This window comes from Dipodomys ordii, unplaced genomic scaffold, assembly GCF_000151885.1.
Source record: "Dipodomys ordii isolate 6190 unplaced genomic scaffold, Dord_2.0 Scaffold57, whole genome shotgun sequence".
NCBI classification, from domain to species: domain Eukaryota; kingdom Metazoa; phylum Chordata; class Mammalia; order Rodentia; family Heteromyidae; genus Dipodomys; species Dipodomys ordii.
In genome coordinates this window covers 4,612,298-4,620,321 of record NW_012267273.1, presented here as the reverse complement: position 1 = coordinate 4,620,321, position 8,024 = coordinate 4,612,298, and positions in this window count along the sequence as shown.

The following is an 8,024-nucleotide window of genomic DNA, read 5'->3' as shown; positions in this document are numbered from 1 at the left end:
AACATTTGTACCTTGTATATCTTTTATAACCTTTTGACCATATATATATATATATATATATATATATATATATATATCTTATAACTTTTTGGTCTTCCATATCCCCTGTAATCTTTTGGACAAATATCTCCTATAAACTTTTGGTCCTGTGATACTGTCACATGCCCACTGACTAAGATTTACTTTCTTTGTTTGTATGTCGTATGTAAGTTGGTAGTTTTCCCTATTAAACTTTGCCCATATCCTCATGATGTGGTTCACTCTCTACCTACCAGGCACTGCGTTCCCAGGTCTCGCTGAAGAATCAGCAACTGTAATAAGGGGGAAAAAAACCACAATTATTTCATAGGATCTTTATTACAGCATATAGTATGTACACTTGATTGTTGACTTCCCTGGTTTAAGAGATGCCTTAATATTGACGGGTATACTTATTGTTATATTGTCAGGGTCTGTGTACATAAGACTTTGGATTCTTAAGCCTTTCAGTGAAGACTTGTACCGGAGGTTCCCCAGGGTGCTTCTGTGATTTCAGACGTGAAAAGGAGCTGCACCATATAACTCTCTTTGTACTTAGAGCTTTTTGGTGTGGGTAGCCAATGGTTCCCTGGCTCTTCAACCAGCCTCTGATCACCTGAGCCAATTTGACATATTCCTTTACAATCACACATAAATTCTACTTCTGATTATGTAAGGTGATAATTGACATGATTGATTGGGGCCTTTCAAAGGAAGGCACTTTGCATTACGACATCAACAATTTTGGTAGTTCTATATGTGGGTACAGTCCAATGTTTAATCAGCTTCTAAACGAGGCTATTTAAAATCTGATGGGCTGAATTCAAAGGATGCATTATGATTTTTGCAATCATCCTGACAATGTCCTGCTTACATTTTACTTCTATGCTTCTGTAACTTAATTGTAAGTTAATCATGTAAAACAACTGGAAGAGAGTAGTTAATTCTGGAAAAACATTCTAAGCATACCTAACATAACCAAAAAAGATATCGATCTATGAATTTTTCATATTATACAAAAATATAGTCATTTCACTTAACATCATCTTATCTCGTCACATGTGCATAGCTTTTGACATTTTCTTCTTGTTCCAGACATAAACTAGTTATTGCAAAGAAGTGAAACCATGGGACCTATGTTTCTTTGAGCCTGACTTACTTCACTATATATGTGTTTTTCCAAGTCTTTCCATTTCCTAACAAATAGGGCGATGTCATTTTTTCTGATGGAGTTATAGAATTCCTATATATAATATATATATATATATATATTATATATATTGTATATTTTATATAATATATATATTATATAGGAATTCTATATATATATACATATATACCATGTTTTCTTGATCCATTCATCTACTGAGAGCCATCTGGATGATAGGGACACAAGTGTTCTTTCCTTTCTTCTTGTTATTGTATCTAGTATTTATAATGTACCATGTGAATTTTTTTTATTGCTACGTATGTTCCTCCCCCATGGTATAACCCCTGTTTGCACTGTACTTGATGTCGGTCCAATTTGGGGAGGGAAAGGGAAAAAACAAAATGTTTAAATAGGGATTCAGGCTGACTGACCCATTGTAACTGTGAGATGTACTAGACCCTATGTTGAAAAACGAACTTTACAATTTAGGTGAGGGGGAGAGTGTAGTTGTGGAGATGGGAGGGAAGGGATGGAAGAGGAAAAACAAAGGAGGAGACAACAATGCTTGATAGGAAATGTATGTATTACCTTGCTCATGTAACTGTAACCCCTCTGTACAGTAATTTTCCAATAAAAACTTATTAAAATATAGTTATGTGGAAAAAATAAATACTTAATCATTTAAATCATTTAATTTGTACTTATAAAAATAACTTATTGGTAAACTCTCCTTTTTTGTTTTTTTGCCAGACCTAGGGCTTGAAATCAAAGCCTGAGACCTGTCCCTGAGCTTCTTTTTTGCCCAAGGCTAGTACTCTATCACTTGAGCCGCAGCGACACTTCTGGCTTTTTCTGTATATGTGGTGCTGAGGAATCAGACCAGGCATTTGTGTATGCTAAGCAAGCATTCTACTACTAAGCCACATTCCCAGTCCCCATTAGTAAACTCTTTTTTTTAACTTTATTTTATTTTTATTTTTTATTGTGAAAATACTGTACAGAGGGGTTACAATTTGATGGGCAAGATAGTGAGTACATTTCTTATCAAGCATTGTACCCTCCTCCTTTGTTTCCCCTTTCCATCCCTTCCTAATTTAACAAAGTTTTGAAATTTTTGCCATTATTCTGAACATTATAAAACCTTGTGAAAATAAAAAGGTGGTTAACTATAGGAATTTTGATTTGGGACTGAACATTCTAAAGAACTTTATCTTATGAATCATATAGCTGTTTCATTAAATTTAATTCATTAAAAATGTATTACTAGAAAAGGTTCTAGCAGAGGATCACAATAGCTCAATAGCTATGCACATATGAGCTTATGAAATGATGCTAGTTGAAATGATCTACAAGATATGGAAACAAGGTTTTTTTGTTGCTTTTTTTCACTGTACTTTTTTCTTTCATCTCACCCTCCTTTGGTTTACTCCCTAGTGTCACTGTTTTTGATTTTGATGCTCTTTGTATTATATGTTTATCTGATTTGAGGATGGGAAGGGGAATCACAGAAATGGCGATGCAAAGGGTTAACCAACTATGTAGGAAATTAACTTCACAATTTGGGGAGGAGGAGTTAGGGGGGAAGGGGAGGAAAACGAGTAAGAGGGTAAAAATGTGCTCATTACCTTACTTATGTAATTGTAACCCCTCTGTACATCATCTTTACAATAAGAATAGAATTATTCAAATGTTAAAATGCATATTATTTTCCTTAAGGTAGAAAAAAAGATAACTGAGCTGATACAAAAATGTAAAAATATTTCCATAGTCAAGCAGGGATGGAATCTCAAATTAATAACTTAGGCCTCATATCTCTGAGGACATTTCTACTGCAATTATCCCCAAGTCCTGCAGTTAAATGTAAAGAAATATCAGATTTGTAAAAACACAAAAACACAATTACTTATGAAAGAGCTCACTTGGTAATGCTCCATTAATGAAAATGATCAGTTTCTTTACTGATGTTAAAGATTAATCTATATGTTTTTCTGCAAAATCTAACCATTTACTTTAAACTCAAGGATCTGAATTGAATCACCAGTACTTAAAAATAAACAAATAGAAAAATAGTAATAATATTTACAAATGATAAATATTTATTTTCCACATAATCCATTGGAGTCTTTAAGAATTAGATAACTTTGTATGGGGATATAGCTTTGAAAAGATATAATTAAACACAGAATGTATCTCAATTTTTTTTTTTTTGGGTCCGGTCGTGGGGCCTGAACTCAGGGCCTGGGCTCTGTCCCTCAGCTCTTCAGCTCAAGGCTAGTGCTCTACCACTTGAGCCACAACACCACTTCCGGCTTTCTTTTTTCTTTTTGCTTATGTGGTGCTGAGGAATCGAACCCAGGGCCTCAAGCATGCAAGGCAAGCGCTCTACCACTGAGCCACCTTCCCAGCCCCTGTAATTCAATTTTGAACTAAGTTTAGGAGATATGTTCCATAGTCATTTCACATCCTTTGTTATATTTGCTGAAGTTCATTGGACATTATTCAGTTCAGAATTTTAGGGGATCCTTGTAGATATTGTCTGTGGAAGACAATATGTCTGAGAACACACAGTGTTTGACAAATTTTGTGAATTGTCCTAGAGATTAAATAGAAAAATAAAATCATGTACTAAATATTATTTCCTTAGTCATGATTAACAGCTTACCATGATCACAATTATAATAACAACAAAAACTATTTGAAAGAAGTTCTATTTTAGACTTCCAACAATAATTATTTCTGTGACCAAATAGGTTTTACAACCTCTCCTAAACTAAAATAAGAGCTCACTAATGAGAAGTTTCCAGTGATTAATTAGAAGCCTGTTGAAAACATCTTCTGAAAGTAGCTAAATTAGGCTTTTCTTTTTCCCCAAGAAAGTGTTTTCTACTAATTGGCTTTTTTTTTTCTCCATTAGATAGCAAATTGTGGTATGGGAAGTTTCTTTTCTTTTCTTAATACCTTTCAAGTTCATGGATGAAAGGGAAAATTACTATTATATATATATATATATATATAATATTGGAATGTAATATTGGAATATTGGATTGAATGAATCATATATTTATTCAATCCAATATTCCATTAACTTTCTATACAAACTGAGAGTAAATAATAGCACATACAGAGGACTTGCCATGAGATCACTTATTGGAACAATGTCCAGTGCCAGTGGTAAATGAGTGATGTGACCCACAACTCGTGTCTCTTTCTTGTTCTCAAATCTTGGTATTACTCTTCATTCACATCCATTAACTGCAGGAACTTCCATTGTCTAATTTATCATTGGTCTTAAATATATTATCCCTTTTCAAAACAATTTCATCTTTTTTAAATTTTTGTCAAAAATGTAAAAGCACAAAATGAGATGCCTTTGATTGAAACAGGCTGTTCTGGAAATGTATTGCTTTATTGTGAATATCATTAAACCAAAAGTTCTTTGTGAAATAATTACTGTGTATTTTAATTATTAAGATTGATTAAAAGGCCAGCTGACCTGTATTTCAAATAGTAGATTCAAATCTGTTCTATAAGTAAAGGTGTGCCAATAATAAACAAAATGAGGTGGGTTTATTAGTAAGATCATGTATTTCAATCCAAATTAAGTAGCTGCAATGTCTACAATTTCATAATTTTGTGTATTTATAAAATAATTGCAGGCTCATGCTTGCAATCCTAGCTACTCAGAAGGCTGAAATCTGAGGATTGTGATTTGAAGCCAGCCTGGGCAGGAAAGTATGTGGGACGCATAACTCAGATTAGCTACCGACAAAAGAATAAGAAAAAGAAAAGAAAAAAGCTGAAATTGGAGCTGTGGTTCTAGTGAAAGCATACTGATCTTGTGGAAAAAAATCTTAGTGGAAAGGAAGAAGCCCTGAGTTCAAGTCCGAGGATCAACACCAAAATAAATTAAGATAAAAATATACATTCTGCTGCCTTGGAGACAGGAATCTATATTAGATGTAATCACTTTATCTTTTCCTAATAATCCTCCAAAAGCTTAAAAGTGCTTCATAGGGTATCATGGCATATGCTTTTCAGGAATCTAAGGGGTGAGGTTGAGTTTTATGCTGGCCTGAACTATAAAGTGAGACTCAAAAATATCCAAACAAAGCAAACAAAAATGAACACAAGAAAGAAAATGAGACAAATTTCTTGTTAGAATTTTGTTTTGAGGAAACAAACTTGTTCTTCAGAGGAAACTGGCATCCTAATGCGAATTCCACACAAAATGCCATGCTTGAAAATCGACTTTAATGTGACTTGGAAGAGATAATATATCACAGAATATTTCATGTCTCAGGTTTTTTTCTGCAAATTATTGGAAATTTTTTGCAAATACTTTTCTGATTATGAAAAATCCATGATCAATTATGCAACTGAGAAAAATTAATTATTTCTTTTTACTCATTTGTACATTCTCCATCAACCACAAAAAACTTTTTGTTATGATAATTAAATAAATCTTCATAAATTTCTACATCCATAAAATATTGTGAAATCATTTTTATAGATGGCATCATTACAACTTAATTACATTTTGTAATTTTGTTTATATGAAGTGAAAAAATCTTTATTTTCAAATTTTATTAAGTATATTAAATAATATTTCACAACAGTCATTTTTGTTGTATCAGTATCTTTATTTGCCATCCATTCACCAGTATGTCGAGAAATTAAATGTTAGCTCCATCAGAAATAATGATCTACTTTTTCTATCATAATACCTTCTCCTTCCATTTTTCTTCTTCATCAATTAAAGTTGTCAACATTAAATTCTCTATAGATTTCTGAGTTTTAATACATTTGTTTTTTCCTTATCATCTTTTGAAACAATTTGGTTAACCAAAACATTGACTTTCTAGCTTCTTCATATTGTCATTTACAACAAACGATCATATTATGTATTCTGTTAATGTGTAGTTTTTCATCTTTTTCATTGACTAAAAAATAAATGCCATGAAACTGAATTTATTTTACTACAATATTAACTCTCTAGTAAGATATCTGAGGTCAATGACTGGGCCTGCAACAAATGAAGGCTATTCTTAATTTGTATTTCAAAAGTTTTCTGTAGATTATTTGAACTACAAGATTCATTTTATTTAAAAAAATACTTTACAATTAAAAAAATAGTATATACGGGAAGCAACTTCTTCTTCAATTACAGGAGCTCCAACTAAAATTTTGACATTCTGTGTCAAAATTCCCCGTTCTTATTTCAAATGTTGTCCCAAAACACTAATAAACCATGGTCTGGAAATAGATGAATTTTTGCTTGTTTATTGTGAATTATTAGAAAGCAGTTACCACATAGCCATCATGGTGACATGTGCCTGTAATTTCAACATTTTTCAAAGGCTGATGGAGGAAAATTGAAAGCTCAAAGCTAGCATGTAATCATGACAAAACATTGTCTTACAAAAAAAGAAAAAAGCTGTGTGTGTGTGTGTGTGTGTGTGTGTATGTGTGTGTGTGTTTTCCAGTTCTGGGTTTTGGATTCAGGGCCTGGACACTGTCCCAGAGATTATTTTTTTCCCAAGAATAGCATTTTTTTTCACTTGAATTCCAGCTCTATTTTCACCATTTGGGTGGTTAATTGGATATAAGAGTCTCACAGACTTTCCTGTACAGGTTGGCTTCAAATTGTGATCCTCAGATCTCAGCCTCTTAAGTAGTTAAGATTACAGGCATGGGTCACCAGCACCTAAATTCAAAAAGGAATATTTACGAAATACTTTTATATAATAAGCTAAGGGATATTTGCTCCACAATTTAGAAGCACTTCAATTCGTTGTTGTAGGAGGTGGTAATGATGGAGGTGGTAATAGTAGCGCCTGAAATCAGTGCCTGAGCGCTGTTCCTGAGCTTTTGTCCTCAAGGCTAGCACTCTACTACTTGATCCACAGCCCCATTTCTAGCTTTTAAGTTGTGAATTGGCAATAATAGTCTCACAGAGTTTCCTGCCTGGTCTGGCTTTGAGCTTTGATCCTGAGATCTCAGCCTCCTTAGTAGCTAGGATTAAAGGTGTGAGCCGGGCGCTGGTGGCTCACGCCTGTAATCCTAGCTACTCAGGAGGCTGAGATCTGAGGATTGCGGTTCAAAGCCAGCCTGGGCAGGAGAGACCGTGAGACTCCTATCTCCAATAAACCACCAGAAAACCGGAAGTGGTGCTGTAGCTCAAGTGGTAGAGCGCTCGCCTTGAGCTGAAGAGCTGAGGGACAGCGCCCAGGCCCAGAGTTCAAGCCCCACGACCGACCAAAAAAAAAAAAGGTGTGAGCCACTGGTGCCTGACAATAAGTTTTTAAATTTTGGTATATGCTAACTTATTCAGGCTTCCTCAAAGGATAATATGCACGAATGTAAAATCATTGTTGATTAACAATAAAGTATCTACACACTGAATCATTTATAAATTGAAACATCTATCAATCCCTTCGAAGAGTGTATAGAAAAAAAAAAACTCCATTTTATAACCACCACAGCTAATCAATGAGGATAGATCTGTATCTTTCTTGAAGTACAGTGCTGGTTAACATATTGACCAAAAGCACTTTGGCAAATAAATCAAGTTAAAATACGGTTTAAAAAGCAGATATACTTGAGTGAATGTTAGTGGGAAAGATAAGATGAAAAGACTTGGAGAAGAGGGGGTATAGGTGAGCTAGAATTTTGTGTGATTAGTGTATAAAAGTGTCTGTAACAATTATAGCACAAGAAATAAGAGGTCACAATTGATCAAAAGAGAAGCCCAAGAATCATATCTTAAAAACTAATTTCCATAATTACTATTATGAGTTACATATAATTTTTTCTATTAGTTCATGTTTTTTTTAAATCTTGAGCTTATGACATTTTT